This window comes from Homarus americanus, unplaced genomic scaffold, assembly GCF_018991925.1.
Source record: "Homarus americanus isolate GMGI-L3 unplaced genomic scaffold, GMGI_Hamer_2.0 scaffold52512, whole genome shotgun sequence".
In the NCBI taxonomy this organism is placed as follows: Eukaryota; Metazoa; Arthropoda; class Malacostraca; order Decapoda; family Nephropidae; genus Homarus; species Homarus americanus.
The window spans coordinates 2,840,666-2,860,858 of record NW_024735442.1 but is presented as its reverse complement, the minus strand read 5'-3'; the positions used below and the strand labels follow the sequence as shown (position 1 = coordinate 2,860,858).

At 41.6% G+C, this 20,193-nt stretch overlaps 1 protein-coding gene across 5 annotated transcripts in view; it reads left to right on the top strand.

The window, feature by feature from the left end:
- LOC121870996 (major facilitator superfamily domain-containing protein 12-like) overlaps nucleotides 1-20,193 on the top strand; it is an 82,615-nt gene that overhangs the window by 43,037 nt on the left and 19,385 nt on the right. For 2 of the 5 annotated variants that reach the window (XM_042373011.1, XM_042373013.1), the window contains exon 3: nucleotides 6,024-6,171. The exons of 2 other annotated variants lie outside the window; for them this stretch is intronic. The gene's annotated coding sequence lies outside the window, so the exon portion shown is untranslated. Of the gene's footprint in view, nucleotides 1-6,023; nucleotides 6,172-6,573; nucleotides 6,816-20,193 lie in introns of those variants that run through there. One more of the 5 variants, XM_042373012.1, reaches the window with a different exon arrangement.

The window sequence follows — 20,193 nt, the reverse complement described above, 5'->3', positions numbered from 1 at the left end:
GTGATCTCCCCCAACAGTTGGTATTTTATTGTTTTATGCTGCCACGACATTTTGAAATAATTTTATTATAAACAATCAGCAGATTCTTTGGTTAATATTAAGCTGATGTCTCTTTTGTTATTTCCAAAACGAAACGACGTATTTCTAGATATATTTCTCTCCTTTTCAATGACGATCATTGATCAATGATTTAGTATGCAAAACTCTGAACGTTTTGTGTCGATCAAACTGAGTTACTGTTTATGGGGTGTGATGTCTGCTGTGCCTCACTAAACTGTATTAAAGTGTATCCATGTATGTTTGCTTTTATATTCATTTGACTCAACATAGACCTGTACCAACACACACACACACGCAGTAATAACATTATAACACCACAGCAAGGGAGACTAAGCATCTTTATACCTTCAGCTGATACCATCAAATAAGTGGCAGTTGGGGTTAAATTTGACACAAAATTAACAAATGGTTCACGTTATCTGCGTGTCTCTGTGTCTATGGAATATTTCAGGCTGATTTTCTGTGTTCAATGTCAGAGCTCCTGTATCAAAAACAGCACTGGAAGCCCGTGGCGGTAGAGTGCACACCACAAAACTCTACACTGTCTGTATAATAAAAATATAAACTGAGTTATCTCGCTTCTCCTGGGTTATTAATGAAACAAAAAATCGATCCTGCCAAGTCTGAACACCGTGGATCACCTACCAATAGTGTGGTGAGGTGACACGAGACACGAGACAGTGCACGATCATACCCTAGGCCACCGGCACCTCACTGCCCAATTTCAGCTCTATCTTCAAAGCTGCACAAATTCATTAGAATCTTACAGGAAGACAAATAGACACGGAATGTATATTATAAATACAGTATATAAACAGACGATGAACTTAACCTGTTCATAGAAATAAAATTTATTGTATGATATCGATTTTAATACCATTAGACTAGACTGCTCCAGTATAATTTTCTGCAGTGCAAAAGCTCAAGTAAGTGATTACGTTTAATTCTCGTATATTTACAGTTCCTAAATTTCTCAAATTCCGGCAATTAACTACAAAACCGCAAGGTACTGCGTTATGAACACGTAGCTGAATAAAGGATAGGGTAGACAGGAAGGCCACCTCATGTCTATGTTTTAGATAAACAAATGTTTTATAAATTTTACTCAACGCTTTCAAGAATTATCATATCACTGATGTACCATCCTCAAGGCGTCCCACACAACAGATAACGTGTGTATATTTCAGTCCCTGTGACGTTGTTGTGAGTTGGAGCTCAGGATGATGACTAGTGTCAACACTGATTTCTACATCCTTATTAGATAAATTAAAAATGGGCGTCATGGTGGGAGTGTCATTCCAGAACACATCCATGTTTATAAATACGTTCAAGGAAGTGCTGATGACTACGGAACCCGACAAATTTTGCAACACGTCGATTTTTTCCCACGTCTGTGAAGCCACGAAGAAACGCTTGCCTACGAACATGAAAGCACCTTTTCCGGTCATAAAACACAGGTTCACGCCAGCAGCCTATCCTTGTTTGGTTTATTTTCAAACTACAGTAGGGATGAGTTTGGTTGTCTGTCGTTGTACCCTTTCTACTCTGACGAAGGGCCGAACTTAGGACACAAGATGCCCAGGGCACGGAGTCATTTTAGGGGCAGTTTGGGTATGTTTATGCCTTTCGTAAGCTACTACCCATTTTTTTGCCAGATATGATAAGTTAGAGTAAAACTACGAACCAATATACATGATTCATTATACAGTTTATAGTCGAAGGTCAAAAACGGTCATTATATACATTTTCTTTTTCCTTCTACATAATTGACGTGTATTAAGTAAGAAGCAAAACAGAGCGCTTATTACCCGGAAAGAAGTTAATGGAAAGGAAAGAGGAACGGACAAAAACTCGTACAAGAGAGAGTAACTCATCACTGGGTGGAGGGGGTTAAAGGTCATCGTACTCAAGGGATTAAGTCATCGTACTCAAGGGATTAAGTCATCGTACTCAAGGGATTAAGTCATCGTACTCAAGGGATTAAGTCATCGTACTCAAGGGGTTAAAAACGCGACGGACACTCTTGCATCTTTTGGTGATTATTGTTATAGACCAATGGGAATAAATGCATAATATGGCAAATTTATTTACTATGAGACGCCCTCTGCTATCTTCAAATGTCTTAGAGGTTAGAACAACACAATACTGTTCATGTTCACTTTGTTCACTTATGTTCACTTTTGTTCATTTATGGTCTGGATCATATTCATCTACATCACTCTTCTCTCATACAAATCAACTCAAATTTTCGAGGATAAAATAATATCAACGTTGTTACTAAGAAGTGAAAGTAAAACTGAATCAAACACACACACACACACACACACACACACACACACACACACACACACACATATCAAGAAGCACTCAACACACTGACCCTTTCGACTCTCACTGACCATCACCACGACCTCGTCTGCAAATTTGGTAAGAAGCTTCTACACCATCTTCGACACCGTCTCCTACTACCACCTGAGATCCCTAGCCCGAGAATTGCTGTTCGACACCACAACCGCATCCAGCCCATACGAGCACGTATTGATCGCTATAAGAACAGCCCAGTCCCAACCATTGTAAAAATTATCAATAACTTGTAATAAACCAGTGTATTCACTCCCAGTAAACACTACTCCTTGCACTGTCACTATGTTGAAATGAACTGTAGTTTGAGCTTTTTCCCATCTAGTTATTATTTATCTTATTTGTATCACCTTCTGGCTGCCAAGTTCTTTTAATAAACCGTTAATTATTATTATTATTATTATTATTATTATTATTATTATTATTATTACCATAAGTTTTAAGAAATAAATATGTTATTACGATAATTACAGTACTATTATCTTATGTTAGAAATTTTGATTTGCTGTATATAGGGGCGATCAGTTGTAGATAACTTAACTAAAATAACTCAGCCTAAATATAATTATAATATTTAGTGAATATCGACCACGTAAACTACACTTGGACTAATAACACTAACTGGACTCCTTACCTAACCTAACCTAAACTAACTGGACACTTGCAATAAATATCTCTAAATGTGGGATACAAAAAAAATTATTAAAGAATTTGAGTGAATCAGCTTGAATGATAAGTTGAATAAAGATGATATAAGAGAAGGTTGGTCGTGTGGTTGACTTACGGAAGGTCAGATGTTGAAAGCCTCTGAAGATTATATACAGTCACGAGGAAGGTATATGACGGATGATAGGTGTGTATAGTTACAGAAGAGTGTGGATGATAGAGATAGACTGTGCCAGAGAGGGACAGTGTTGGTCAATGAGATGATGAAGACTAAGTTGTTGTTTTTTTCTAATGACAAAAAAAAATACTGGTGATCTTGTCGTCTTTACCACATATACACATTTGCTGTTGGCCTCTTCTGGGGTTATATACAGAAAACTGTTTGGTTGTTTTCGTTTTATGCCCAATGTAGTGTTCAAAAATGTGTTTCTAGACAAGGTTTTAATATTATCTGTTCAGTGGTGATAATCATTTATTTTTATTAATAATAATAATAATAATAATAATAATAATAATAATAATAATAATAATATTATTATTATTATTATTATTTGGTTTGCACTCAAGAAAACCTGAGAGTGAACAGCACAAACCAATGTCTAATGAGGAAGGCTCACTTATGGTGCAACAGCTGTAGAACTGCATGCAACACCACCGGTTCCATACTAACCTTAGAGATCCAGCGATGCAGTGTACTGAATATATTCTGTATCAGCCACTACACTGACTGGTGTCCTAGCAAACCTTCCAACCTTTACCGGTGCATTGAGTTGCGTCCTACAGTCGGAATAAATGCTGGCTGTAGTTGACAATCCCACATATATGTGAGGTTAGGAAGGTTTGTTTAGGTAGGAGTCAAAGATAATAACTTCGTCTTAACCTCCACTAAAGATAAATTACGCAAGGACTGATTACACACACTAGAACAGCACAATGATCTTTATTTTCTGACTCACAACACTGATGACGACCACTGATCTCTTATGGCAAGTCGTGTGTTACAGTTAGCTCCGGGGTTAGGGTATGTAGCCATGTGTACTTCCCTCTTCTTGGGGGCCGGGAGCTGGAACAAGTGAAGGAGGAAGAGATAAGTTCAGTAAACAATCATTGTGGATAGTGGAAAGTGATATAGAGTGATAAGACAAGGCAAGGGGAGGTAAGTCATCACGTTTATTCATCTGTAGAAGACAAATTGAGGGAAATTAGAAGGGAAGAAATAAGGAGGACTCTGATTGCTGACGGAGCTACACATTCTTACATAATGCTGAGGAATTATATACAGCATAGATTGAAGACCAAGTCGCAGTGTTTCTTAAGGTTACTGAAAACGCTGCGAGGAAGCTGCACACCCATTACTGCATCGCTCAACGTTTAATATGAAATTGCGTTCTTGTTGTTATTTGTTGACGTAACTTGTTCCCCATCTGTAATTGTATTTCCGAACCAGTGTTTACCCGCTCTCTTCCTAAATGTAAATATCTCTAATTCAATACCATTATACGAATCAACTTTATTCTGCCGTAAGTGGTCCATAAAACACTATCTATCATACAAGAAAAACAAATATAGGATTAAATTATGAGTCCCATTTTATTATGAGACATCTTGACTAAATTATTCTCTTAAGATTTTCACAATTCAAAGCAAACTACAGAGAAACAGTTTTGTTTCTAAAATTCGCTCTTCAGTATTTTCACTCCTCAAATTTATCGTGTTAACATTTTCTATAACCTGAGGTATTTGATAATTTACAACTATATATAGAGCTAGTTGAGTTACCCAGGTGGAGTGACGTGGGATAGTGCACGACCATCCTTTGGTTAGACCACTCACACCTCCCTGTCAAATTTTAACTCACCGTCCAACTGTGATAATGCATAGAAAACATACAGACACAATGCAGATACTCACGTTGACAGTTTGGAAATTTGCGCATGTGCAGTCAGTGCGACCTAGCGTTCAGCTTCGAAGTACGAAACTGAGTTGTTTATGAGTTGTGAGCCTAGGGCAGACACGTTAGTCCTTGCCACCTTGTGTCCTGTGAGTAGTCGAAACGGAGCACTCGACGGCCCCTGAAAGCTACCACTCCAGTGCTATATAGTTAATTCTTCCCTGGATACGTGAACCAGATGAGCCACACACTAAATCAACATGAAGTACTCAGTGTTACCCCCCCTGTTATGGCCAGGACGCGGCGTTAGTGATCTACACTACCCTCCTACACCATCTGGTCAGTGAACGGGCATAATCACACTTTAATAAGCCTCTCGTAGTACTCAGAAGGCTAGTTGCTTCAGTAATAAGATGAGGGAGGGTTATCTTATACTGTACTTAATGGACGTAATATCACTAACACCTTTGTTGACATTCGGCGAGACTAGGAACTTCCGAAGTATCAGATGTTGCTACATTTTAGAATTTATCGTTTAAAATGAATGAAACTAACCTTACTTAACCTACCTTAACATAAGTCATATAATAATGTTTAAGTGAGGCTCAAGATTAGCATGACTATTATACGTAACTCAATTCCGTGGGTTTGTTTTCTTGGATTATGACTCAAACTACTGTAATAGGTAAGCACACCCAGGAAGGAAGTCTCCCTCTGTGTTATGTTCGGCAGGTGTTTCCTCGAGCCAAACAAAAGAGAAATGATAACGAATATAAAATGAAATACGTAATAACTTACGATTACCATTTTCCTTTTTCTTCTTGGGTGCCTTAAATTAGGTTAAATAAAGTAAATCCTGGAAACTGCATCGTTAAGTGAATGTAATGCTGAAAATTTGAGTGTCACAGGTGTATTAGACATAAGATAGCGGCTACCACCAGAAGTTGTTTGTTTTCTTTATTTTTTGCTGTAATTATTGTTTTGATGATTTTAAGTATATTAAAAGAAACGACAACGTTATATTATGATTTTTTTTACTCTACAGTATCCCTCGTCACAATTCTCCTCCCGGCGCCATTTTTGTTGTTTACTTCGCTGAATCCCTCTTCAAGAGACGTTTCCTGTAAATGATGGTGAACGCTGCCACGAATTCCTCTTCGCCGTTGCTGCTGTATATCAACTTCAATATCAAGGTAAGTTGTTTAACACATAAATTAACACGATAATGCATAGAACCTGACCCAACAAACCCAACCTATGGGTATGTTAAGTCAGGTTCTCTGTATTGTCGTTTCCATTTTTGTGTTTAATATCATGATATTTGTGTAGACAAAAAGTCAACCAATTCGGACAATTCCTTCTGGTGGTAGCCGTTATCTACACCTTTACCAGACATAATTCCCTTATTGGCCAATGAGTTCTATTTGAAATAATAATATCCAGGACACGGTCACGTCCTGATAACCTCGTGACCGTGAAGAAAGTTCAATTCAAGGGTTTGGCTCACGGATTATTATTAGTGAGTGACAAGTTACGTAAATGGTGTGATAATTGTGATTACTTACTACTTCACATCAGCTGCTATCTGTCCCCTCGCTCCATTCTGCGTTGACCACTGCTATCGGTTAGTCCACGGACCAGCGACTTCCCGACAAAACTGTGCTCCCGGAGTAGCAACTCTGAATCATTCTACCCGTTGCTTACTCTACCAGCTATTACCTGAACAGTATTGTGGGTGTTTTGTGACACGAAAATACTCCAATTATACAGAAATAAAAGTAAAGTGTTTATTTCATGAGCAGATATAATTACGTCACCTGTTCTCAGCCGTAGAGAAGTAAGTTGAAGTTGATTCTATACCTATGGTTATGTTTGTTATATATTTTTCGTGTACTGTATCAACAACGACCCATTTCAAACATAAAACTCGACTAAATTTATTACCTTGATGTGACGTGTTGTAAGGTGTTTTATTGTAGGCCTGCGGACCCCAGGCGTTGATGGCCAGTAAATTCAGCACGATACGTCAGGTTGGTGAACACTAGCTAGCCATTTCAGTGTTTCTTGTAGGGTCTTCAGTACTACGAAAATGTGATGAATTTATGCCATTGTGCAGACGCCATCAACCGCTTGTTTACATAATGTCTGCTTTTCTCTGGGTACTTAGTGTGTGTGTGTGTGTCTAGCGCTTACAATGTTCTCCATCGGGGGAACATGGGGGTGTATAATGAATAATCTGCTACGAAGAAAACAGCTGGGATGATATTAAATTATTTCGATAACTGAACTCATTTACTTACTTATTTCCTGTAAAATTTTGAGATGATCTTAAAACGAAGTTGGTGAGAAAGGCCGATTACACGTTGGTTAATGAAATTATTTACTTTACTAATGTGTTCATAAAGGTGGACAAGACCAAGTGTATCTAGTGAAGGTAATGGAGAAGCTTAGATGTCTGTGAGCCCATAAAAGCCGAACCTAACCTTACCTTAGCTTACCCTACCTTAGCTTACCTTACCTTACCGAAATTATGGAATTGTTTGTGACAGGAAATACTTCTAAAGAGAGAGCAGTGGTCAGTAGCTGTTTTTCTCCCGCCAGAAATTTACATTACTATTACTGATCAAAACTTATTATAGATAATTATAAGGATTATTGTTTTGAGGGAGCGGAGTCAAGGTCACAGGGTACAACTAAATGCTGAGTCATACGTATTTTACAGAATCATTATAACCATGTAAATTGTAATTATTTTTTATATCATACTTCAGTGGTTAATTCTTAAAAAAAAAAAAAAACTTAAACTTGTAACGTGGCTATTGCAAGGTGTACTGTTCAGTCCTTAAAAAAAATTATCGTTACTGGGTCGATAAATTTCAGAATGAACACTGTGACTCCTGTTTTCTCGGTCTGGTTGTCAATATCCTTCGTCCGTCGCGTTATGATATTATCTACAGGGCCGGATTCAGGAGTGGGCAAAGTGGGCAGCTGCCCAGGGGCCTCCACAATCTGGGGGCCTCCACATATTACAGTATTTTATTTATTTGTTTAATCATTTGGATGATTTTTATTTTCATTCTTTAAAATTCATGTTTATCTATTCCATCACGTAAAACTATGTTCAGCAAGAAGCGTGATAGAAATTAGGCTAGCTACTCCTTGAAACCACATGAATGACTCCAGTCATGTCTCACTATTGTGTGCGTGTGTGTGTTGGGAATTTGTACACTATCAATAAATATACAGTTAATTAAAAATTTCTCAATGTTCTAATTTCCTCAATATAACTGCATATGGCTTCAAAATTCTCCAAAGAAGTGTTCAAATTTCAAAATTTCCCCGGGGGGCTTACAGCGCCCCCCGGAACTCCCAGATGTTTAGGCTGACTTCACTCGCCACCCCACCCTCTTGGGTAGTTATAATGAGGGGGGGGGGGGCCTCCACAAAGAGGCTGCCCATGGGCCTCCACAGGTCTAAATCCGGCACTGATTATCTAACACAGTTTTGTATAGATAATTTTTTTTTGAGCGACTGCACATGATATTGTGGTAGTGCGTTATGTCGACAAACTTGAATTTTGTCCTGACACTCTTGATAATTCGTCCTGTTTATCAATATTTATCTTCACAAGTAGTAATATAATCAGGGGACACGTAACAAACAGTACGGACACCCACAGAAGCGTCGTAGTGTTGAAGCGGGAGCAAATTTGTTTTTTAACGATAGAGACGATTAGAACCGGTGGCATGGAGTGTTTTAAGTTATTATTCAAGGACTAAACCAAACCGCTTGATAATACACGGGAATAGTAAAAAGTTTTGGGAGAGTAAAGGATCTGTTATATCATTGTTACTGTATTATATTAATTCATCAACCAGTGCGTCCATGTGTACCAGTTTGAGACGTCGTGGCTGTATCCGTCAAGTCAGGACCCTCGTTAATAAGGATAAGATATTGATACTCATAGATTGATAAGATATTTTGATACTGATAACATACTTGATTGATACTACATGTTGTGATGAAGTGTTAAGAGTGTCTCCTAAATTTCAAGTTGAAAGGAGTGATTACTTAGTCTCAACTTATTGTAGCAAATGACTGAAAAAATCAAATTGAGTATATAATTACCGTGCTAGACTATTGTCATACGAATACCAACATGACTTGGTTTACCTTGATCCATAAACTTAAGCTGTGTTTAATACACCTCTGCCTAACAACAACTTCTGTAATGTAAAAATCAACGATGTTAATGAATGTAACGAATTTATTCATAATTTTTTACGTTGTGCTGCAAAATTGCACGAGTCAAAATCCCAAATTTAGGACAATACTTTGGGGTTTGAGGAACTGGAGAAAGGCTGACAGACACCACACGTCTCGGTCACCTAAATTTTTTAGTTTCGTTTCAATCGGAACAAAATGAGACAAGAATAGGAGGATAGGGATGGATCAGAGACAGGGTCACTTGTGGATCTGCCCATAGATTTCCTTGTTTTACCGTTGTATCTCATAGAAAATATCTGTAAAGATATTGGGGTCGGGACAAAACCCCCGCAGGACAAAACCCCATTGGGCAAAACCCCCTCAAGTAAAGTGCAAAGTAGGAAAAAAATATTGAGAGTAAAAAATAGGGCAAAAGCCCCCATTTTTTATAGTTTCAGACGAAGTCCATTTTAATAATTTTAGGTTAAGCTAGGTTAGGGGCTTTTGCCCTACCTTTTTTTGTCCTCTAAATAAGAAGTTTTGTCCTAGGTGTTTTGTCCTAAGGGGGTTCTGTCCTAGGGGGGTTTTGTCCTGGGGGTTTGTCCTAGGTGTTTTGTCCTAGGAGGTTTTGTCCTGGGGGTTTGTCCTAGGGGGGTTTTGTCCTAGGAGGTTTTGTCCTGGAGGGTTTGTCCTAGGAGGTTTTGTCCTGGGGGTTTGTCCTAGGGGGGTTTTGTCCTAGGAGGTTTTGTCATGGAGGGTTTTGTCCTGGGGTGTTTTGTCCTAGGGGGTTTTGTCCTGGGGGTGTTGTCTTACACTCAAAGATATTATATACACGCACACACTGTGAAGTGATAATATCAATCATTTAAGATGAAATAAATTTAGCAGTTGGTTGGTGTGTGTGTGTGTGTGTGTGTGTGTGTGTGTGTGTGTGTGTGTGTGTGTGTGTGTGTGTGTGTGTGTGTGTGTGTGTGTGTGTGTGTGTAAAACGACACAGCACAGCAGGTGGTAGTCATCTCCACCATTAAACATCTGGCATTTCCTCGACAGGTAACTGCTTGAGGTTAGCTGGTTGGGCCAAGCAAGGTCATCCGGGGTCACGCCTTAAACTGACCCCCACCAGACCCCTCCCTCCCAGGATCTCCGTCTTAAAACTGTACATATTTTGTTTTTACTATGTAAACCTTCTTCACCTACCTTTCCAGGTCGTTCAGAGAGATTATTCATAAGCAGTGTCAGTAGCTCTGGTGTATATATAAAATGAAGCATTAGAGTGTAGCGGGACAATGATCAGTGTGTGGTAATAAATGTGGTAAGTTCACCCGGCGTTATCTTGTACTTTGTTTTCCACACCTCTCCTCTCCCACTCCCTCATCGCCCTCCGTCGACCCTCTCAGTTCTCCCCCAGACCACCCCCGCTCCTCCTCACCTTCCTACACTCCATTTCACCTTCACCATGTGGTCCTCACCCCACCACCTCCTTCCCCTTTCTCCTGTGATCCCTCATTACCTTCCCTGACAACCTTACTCCTTCCACCTCTCACGCTGTGCTCTTCCTTTCCTCACTTCCTTGCTTCTTGCCCTCACCACCACCTACTCTTACCCTCTCGCCACGCCTCTGCCTTATAGTATAACCTTTCCCAACAACTGTCATTTACATCCCCTACTCTGCTTTCCCTTTCCCTTCCTCCGTCCGTAAACACCACTCCCTCCCTTTCTCCCGTCCTATCTCTAGACGTAGATAAATGGACACAAGTGCGTACAGTAATCGATACACCTCTCTAAACACCACACAGTATAAGCTTCTTTACGCTAAGCAATATCTAATGTAAACTGAAAAAAAGTATTAGTAAAGTAAATAATAATAATAATAATAATAATAATAATAATAATAATAATAATAATAATAATGTATTGATATCCCACAATATTCAAGATTTATCCAGTTCAATGAATTTCCCAGCCTGCAGTGTGTGTGCCAGGAACGGAGTGACTCTCATACTCACCGTCAGTACAATCATTGCGCCAGACGGGGTTTTACGCTCCCCCGCCCTTGTTTATAGCAGGTGAGAGTCCAGGAGGATATGGGGGGTGGGTGGGTAGTTAGTTTAACAAATTTATTGGCAAAGCTTGTAGTACAGTTTGCCTATTCTGAGTAATTCAGTCAGGTCTTGACACTGAGGGTGGTATCACTTCTTACTGCCAAGCAGGACAGAGGTTCACACACAAAGAGATAAGAACATAAGAACATAAGAATGGATGAAACTGAAGCGGGCCTATTGGCCCATACTGGGCAGTCCCGTTTACACCCAACCCCTATTGCTCATATGAGCACCCAACCTATGTTTGAAGCAATTCAGCGTATTCGAGTTAATGATGATATTTGGTAACTTGTTCCATTCATCCACTACTCTGTTTCCAAACCAGTGTTGACCTATTTCGCGCCTAAATCTAAATTTGTCCAATTTAAAACCATTGTTACGAGTTCGCTCCTGGTTGGATAGTTTGAGTACCTTTGTAATGTCCCCTTTGTTTAGCCCTGACTTCCACTTATACACCTCTATCAGGTCGCTCCTCGCTCTACGTCTCTCGAGGGAGTGCAAATTAAGATGCTTTAACCTGTCTCTATACTCAAGGCTCCTAATGCCCGGGATTTGTCTTGTCATTCTCCTCTGAATTCTTTCCAATCATTCTATATCCATTCTGTAATACGGTGACCAGAACTGAACTGCGTAATCCAGGTGTGGTCTCACAAGCACAAGATACAGTTTTAGGATGACCTTGCTAGTCTTGTAACTAACACTCCTTTATATGAACCCAAGTACTTTATTAGCCTTGTTACGAGCAAAAACACATTGTTTACTTGGCTTAAGGTTCCTGCTTATCATTACTCCTAAATCTCTCTCGCAGTCGGATTTCTCTATGGCATCGTTGTTCATCTGGTTTCCCTGTTTACATCTCCTATACTGAGTACTTTACATTTGTCCACGTTGAATTTCATCTGCCATTTTTCAGACAATTCGAAAAATTTGTTTAGATCTTCCTGTAGTTTTGCGGAGTCCTCGTCAGATTTGATAACACGTCCTATTTTAGTGTCATCAGCAAATTTACTTATGTTGCTGTCTTTGCCGATATCTATGTCGTTTATGTATATAATAAATAATAATGGTCCAAGTACTGAGCCTTGGGGAACTCCACTTGTGACGTTGCTCCAATGGGACTTAGTGCCGTTAATGCTCACTCGCTGTTTCCTGTCCTGTAACCACGCCCTAATCCATTCAAGGATGTTACCTTTGATGCCATGTGCTTCTATCTTTCTAATTAGTCTTTCGTGGGGGACTCTGTCGAAGGCTTTGCTAAAGTCGAGATATACCACATCATAATTGTGCCCCCTCGTCCACCTATTCGAAAACTGATGAAAAGAATGTTAATAGATTAGTTAGACAAGAACGTCCGCTTGTGAAGCCATGCTGGGAATCATTGATCAATCGGTGCTTCTCCAGGTGATTTCGAATAGAGTTTGAAATGATTTCTTCCAGTAATTTGCCTACTATTGATGTTAGACTGATTGGGCAGTAGTTAGAGGATAGTGATCTATTCCCCTTCTTGAAAATCAGTATTACATTCGCTATCCTCCTGGATTCTGGTACTACACCTGTTTTTAAGGACATGTAAAACAACTTTGCTAAGGGCATACTAAGCTCTTCCTTACATCCCTTTAATACTCTGGCAAATATCTCATCGGGACCAGGTGACTTATTAGGCTTTAATTTGTCTATTTGCTTACTAACACCGTTACTAGTCACTACTATCTTGCTTAATTTGTTTTCTTCACTATCTCTGAATAGAGTTGGTGCCTCGGGTATCATGTTTAAATTTTCGGTGGTGAAAACTGTTGAAAAATATTTATTCAGATTATTGCTCATTTCTCCGTCGTTATCAGTTAGCTCGCTGGTATCTGACCGTATTGGTCCAATATTTTCTCGTGTTTTAGTTTGATACATTTGGTAGAATCCTTTGGTGTTTGTCTTCGCCTCCCTTGCTATCCTTACCTCATTATTCCTCTTGGCTTTCCTTATCCTTCTACCTATAGCCTTCCTTTGGCCAATGGTGTTCTTTAAATAATTATTTATCCATTTAGGGTCATTGTTGTCTGATCTGAGTTTTTTGTATGGTATGTTCTGCCTTTGTGCATTAAGTAACTCATTATTTAAATTGTCGTGGAACTCGGCAATCTCAGATCTTGTTATCAGGTCGGAGTCATCTGTCAGGTTCACAGCCAAGCGCGACACCCCCTCTCTCAGCTGCCTCTTTAAACTGTCAAAGTTTGCCCTTCTGAATTCTGGTACTTTAGAGGAATTTTCCTTACGTCTGCCCTGAAAATCTAACTGGATTCTAATTTCTTTGTGATCGCTGTTTGCAAGTTCGTTCCCTACCTCGACATTGCTAATGAGGTTTTCTCTGTTCGACAGAACTAAATCGAGTATATTATTACCCCGGGTGGGTTCGGTTATATGTTGACTTAGGAAACAGTCCTGGATCGTCTCGAGAAAATCCTCTGATTCTGAGTTACCCGTAAGGTCAGTCCAATCTATTTGGCCAAGGTTACAGTCCCCTACTATACAGATTTTGTTGTGAATGGAAGCCCTGCGCATTTCATCCCAGATAAGTCGCTCATTGTCTCTATCAAGATTGGGAGGTCTATATATTACTCCTGTGATTAATTTTTCCCTACCGTCGCTTAATTCTATCCAAATTGTTTCTGTATTCCGCTCAGTTTTTATTTCCTTATTTATTTCGCACTTCAGATTATCCCTAATATAGATTGCTACTAATATAGATTGATGGGTGGTGTTATATGCAGTGATGATGGATGATGTTATATGCAGTGATGATGGATAGTGTTAAATGTAGTGATGATGGGTGGTGTTATGTGATTGTACTGACGGTGAGTATGAGAGTTACTCCGCTCCCGGCACACACACTGCAGGCTGGGAAATTCATTGAACTGGATAAATCTTGAATATTGTGGGATATCAATACATTATTATTATTATTATTATTTACTTTACTAATATTTTGTTTCCGCTTATATTGGATATTGCTCAGCGGAAAGAAGCTTATACTGTGTGGTGTTTGGAGAGGTGTATCGATTACTATACGTACTTGTATCCATTTATCTACGTCTATATATATTTACGTCAGCATCACCCAACTGTCGTGTTTGTGTGTCCCGTGTTTATCTCCGTCTACTTGAATATAGAGATTTTTTTTCCCTTAACGACTGGTGGAGAATGACATACACGCAGTGCCTGCAGACACACCTCTCTATCTCTCCCTCCTTCCCTTCCTTCCTTCCTTCCTTCCTTCCTTCCTTCCTTCCTTCCTTCCTTCCTTCCTTCCTTTCCATACTATGTGTGTGGCAGGTGAAGTCAAGCTGTCACCTTGACCTGGAAATTAATGAGGCCAACAAAGGTGGGATAGTTAAACATTATACCGGATATGGCCAATACCGGGAGGTTTTGGTGTTGGCGCTACTGGAATTGTACGGAAGGTATTACCGGGATTGAGTCATGGCCCCATTAAAGAGCAAGAAATACAGCCTCCCGGTACCCCCCCTTACTCTTCCTCCCACCTCACTTCACCCCCACTTCACCCCCCCACTTCACCGTCACCAAACTTTCCTATAATTACCATAAGTTGTTACATCCTCAAGGAATAAATTCAGCATGAAGTGTGAGGTAATTAGTAAAGACAGAACGTCATCTGAGCGCGACTGAAGTTATTGATGTTATTATGTTATTACTGCGCTTCAATAACTAAGATCTTTAAACGCGTAATAAGGTTAGTAATTACACAGTCATCCAACAGTTTAATATTATGAGAGGTTGAACTTAATGACCCGAAGTCATGCTCAGGAGATGGTTCGTTTTGACACACACACACACACACACTACATCCTTGATCACCGAAGGGTCAAGACGTACCTGGCGCTCCTCTCGGAGCAGCCAGGTCAACTGTTAAGTTGGCCCATACCAACCCCCTCCCCTGAACCCTCCTCCCCACCGGAATATCAACAAGTTCTCGCCAGAAGTTACAATTTCATTTAGGAAAGGAACGGAACCAGTGTTAAACCGAGGTGAACAGTGGTGAACAGTGCTTAAGTCAGTGAGAACAACTCAACAGTAACAGTCGCACCCAAGTTAACCTTCACACAGTGAGGTCCCAGGTACCCAGTGATAACGGCCCCCGCGAGACCCAATAACAACCACCGATGTGTTAATCCGTCTACGATAGGAAGGCCTGGGACCAAACCTCACTCATATAACACCATCTGTGAGGGAATTACTACACCACATGTCCCTCATAACACCATATGTGAGGGAATTACTACACCACGTCAAGTCCCTCATCACACCATCTGTGAGGGAATTACTACACCACGTGAGGTCCCTCATAACACCATCTGTGAGGGAATTACTACACCACGTCAGGCCCCTCATAACACCATCTGTGAGGGAATTACTACACCACGTGATGCCCCTCATAACACCATCTGTGAGGGAGTTACTACACCACGTGAGGCCCCTCATAACACCATCTGTGAGGTAATTACTACACCACGTGAGGTCCCTCATAACACCATCTGTGAGGTAATTACTACACCACGTGAGGTCCCTCATAACACCATCTGTGAGGGAATTACTACACCACGTGAGGCCCCTCATAACACCATCAGCGAGGGAATTACTACACCACGCCAGGTCCCTCATAACAACATCTGAGGGAACTACTACACCACGTGAGTTCCTCCTAACACCATCTGGGAGGGAGTTACTACACTACGAGTTTGCTGTTCAACACCTACATTGATCTGTATGTTCACTGTATGTTCCTTTACCTTTCTCTAATGAAGGCTTTTGTTAAACCACCAATGTATGTAATAAGTCATTTATGTCCAATGTATATTTTCAGCCTTCGGGCTGCAGAATTTTCAATAAACCGTTAATTATTATTATTATTGTACACACACACACACACACACACACACACACACACACTCACTCACTCACACACACACACACACACACACACACACACACACACACACACACACACACACACACTTTATACTGTCTACAAATCAATCAGGTGAACTGTAGTGTCATGCTGACTGCAACCCACTGCTCGGTTACCCCGCCCTTGGCCTCATTAGTGTCACCTTCATTTTGATAGTTGTTTGTGTATTACTTTCCCTAATATGATATTTAGTGATGCCCCGTAAATATCTGTATCGTGTACACTGTATATACATAGTGATGTCACAGTGGGTTACAAGTCATCATGACACAGCAGTTCATCCTCGGAGTTGCGCCATCCAGAAACAAACTTTTTCCTTGTTCTGTTTTCCTCTCGAATTACTGATGACCTTATTCTTGGTTTATCCTACCTTAACTCACCCTGACTGACTTACCTTGATGAAGCTTAACAAGACACACCTTATCCTTCCTAAGACAACTTATCCTTCTTAAGACATACCTAATCCAACTTGATTCACCCAAGACCTCCCACTTAGTAAACAGTCATCCTCATAGTGGTATAGGTGTAAGTGGGTTTCATCTGTCTGGGGCAGCATGACCGGCATCACACCCGGGACTTGAATCTGTGAGGCAGGTGTGTATAGTGATGGTGGGGGGTCGTGGTAGGGAGGTGTAGGTGGGTGGGGGTCGTAGCAGGAAGTGTGTAGGTGGGTGGGCGTCGTAGCAGGAAGGTGTAGGTGGGTGTGGGTCGTGGTAGGAAGGTGTAGGTGTAGCAGGAAGGTGTAGGTGGGTGTGGGTTGTGGTAGGAGGTGTAGGTGACTGGGGGTCGTAACAAGAAGGTGTAGGTGACTGTGGGTCGGAGCAGGAAGGTGTGGAGTGGGGGTCATGCTGGGAAGGTGTAGGAGTGGGTGTGGATCGTGATAGGAAGGTGTAGTGACTGAGGTCGTAGGAGGGTGTTGGTGACTGGGGGGTCATGTAACAGGAAGGTGGGTGTGGTCGTGATAGGAATTAGTGTAGGTGGGTGGGGGGTCATGGCAGGAAGGTATGTGGAGTGGGTGGGGTCGTAGAGAAGGTGTATAGGTGGTGGGAGTCATGCTTAGGGGAGATATTAAATTGAAGTGTAGGTCACGTAGCAGGAAGAATTAGCCAGAGTGGGTGGGGGTCATGTGGGAGGAAGGTGCTGTAGGTGGGTGGGGGGGTCGTGGCAGGAAGGTGTAGGGTGGTGGGGGGTCGTGGCAGGAAGGTGTGGGAGTGAAATTCCAAGGTGTCGTAGCAGGAAGGTGTAGGTGGAGGTGGGGAGTCGTGAGCAGGAATATGTAGGTGGAACGTGGGGTCATGTATGTGAGAAGCTGTGGGTTGGTGGGGGTCTTAACGGGAAGGTGTGGTGAGGGGGGTCGTAGCAGGAAGGTGTAGTGGGTGGGGTCGTGGCAGGGAAGGTGTAGGTGGTGGGGGGTAGTGGTAGGAAAGTGTAGGTGACTGGGGGGTCGTGTGGGAAGGTGTGGGTGGGTGGGGGTCGTGGTAGGGAGGGGGTGTATGGGTGGGTGTAGGTCAGTATTAAGGAATGTAGGTGGCTGCACGGTTCATGTAGGAGGTATGGGATTGGTATGGGTCATGTGGGAAGGTGTGGGTGGGGAGGGTCATGTGGGGAAGGTGGGTGGGTGGGGGGGTCAGGAAGTGGTAGGAGATGCTGGGTATTGGGGTCCTTGTAGGAAGGGTCTATGTAGGTGACTGGGGGTCGTAGCAGGAAGGTGTAGGTGGGTGGGGGTCGTGGTAGGAAGTTGTAGGTGACTGGGGGTCGTTGCAGGAAGGTGTACAGTAGGTAGATGGGGGTCGTGGCAGGAAGGTGTGGGTCGTCGTAGGAAGTTGTAGGTGACTGGGAGTCGTAGCAGGACCAGCTTTTATGTTCTTGGTAGTGGTAAGGTAAGGTTCCAGTTCGTGTGTACAGTGAAAAAGTACGGAGCGTGTCGTGAATCACCGGAGGAGGATAATGATTTATTTTGTTTACAACGAATCCACTTTGAAGAGGATATGAGCAAGTGTGTGTGTGTGTGTGTGTGTGTGTGTGTGTGTGTGTGTGTCGTCGTTGGTATGTTTGTGTGTGGTGACAAATTGGTTGTTAATAGTGGTGAGATGTGTTGTAAGCTGCGGCAGTGTACAGGATGGAAAACTTAGAACAGGATTCGTGAGAAACCAGGTTCCACGAATGTTATTAGCGCATCCTGCCTGTAATCCTCGCCTTGACCACACACACACGAAAGACATCCACGTACCTCAGCTTGCGTTAGTCATTTCATATCTAAATAAGAAAATGTCAATTTGTATGTAACAGTAGAAAGGTTAATTAAGTATATAATAAGATAGAACCGTTGCCGTGGGGGTAATAAGTGACTGCATGTGTCTGGTATCAGTGATATGGCAGAGTATAGCGAGGGAAGGGTGGAAAATGAGCCAGCAGCATCTTGCGGGTACGTACAGGTGGCTACAGTCCCAGCGGGGTTACCGGCGAGTTTGAGATCTGGGATACATGGTGAGGCGGTCACTCTTAATATTACACCTACACGTAGTAACTTGTCATCACACAAAAAGGAACAAGGAAAGGTATTTGTAAGAAGAGTCAATACAAGTAATCACAAGAATAATAAGCCACTCTGTATAAGAAATCTAGAGGTTTAGTGTAAAAAAAATAATAATTGGTAAGAAGTGAGAGACTTTCCTGTACAAATTGTCATAAAATATTGCACCTGGGATTCTTTGAAAATCGAAGTCAGAGGGAAGCTGAGTGAGGTCACCATGGCCGTGCCCAACGATACAAGAGACTCGTCATTAACTCACCTGTGAAAGACAGTTGAGCTTTGTTGTGAAAGTTCCTGCTTGGGGACGTGAGGATTGCATCCCGGTCAAGTGTGTGTAGGTAGTAGTTATCCTAGTGTTGCGGTGAGTGATAATGGGGGAAGTTAGAAAAGATAAGGAAAGTGAATTTGACGTAATGGTTTGCAGGATGTCAGGAGTAGGGGGTGAGGAGGGATGTAGCGTGAGTGGTGAGGAAGGGTGAGTGGTGAAGAAGGGGTGTAGCGTGAGGAGTGAGTGGTGAGAAGCGTAAGGAATATCAAAGCTTTCAGTAACAAAGACTCGGGAACGTCATAACAATTTCTTCTCCAGGATTTCCTGCAGAGATCCGCACCGAACATCCTTGTTTACCCCCACACAGATAAACAGTCAAGTGGTACGCTTCTAGGCAGGATACTCAAACGTTCGTGTCTGTAATTTTCTCAGATTTGTTGAAGTGAGAATTGTTCCAACTAAATTTAACTACAGTACAGGGTGTTGAAGAGATTCCACCGAGTCTATCTTGACTGGGTCGTGAGTCACATTACTGGTCCTTCACCCCTCCTCCCTCCTCCCTCGGCCTACCCCAAATTAGTAAACATTCGGCTGCTTCATTTGGAAACATCACCTGGAGGATTAGACATAATAATTTTCCCTGTTTTAAATATAAATATACACGAACCTTGAGCTCTGGTATAATGGGAAGAAGCCAACAGGTGAATTTAAGCAACAGTAAGGCTAATTATTATACCTTCGCCGAGACCACCGGGATCGATATCTCACACACACACACACACACACACACACAGGAACTTCCTAAAGCTTACAGATACTTACACGTAGTTCCTGTTACGTGTTACAGAGGCACTGCAGAACAACGACTGATTGGTTGGGCAAAACTGACAACGGAAACACCAAAACAAACTTACATAGCCGTGATAAAAATTTGGTTACTGTGCTGTGTACTGTATGCTATCCCTTAGTCCTACACTCCCAGGAAACTTAACCACCATTGTCATCTAATTCTGAAAACTCTGCGTCATTATCCTGTTTTTTGCTGCAGCTTAACACAGGCGTTTTTTCTCAAGCCACATACACGTCTAAATTGATAAAACGAGGAGTCTGATGCATGTCAATAAAGCC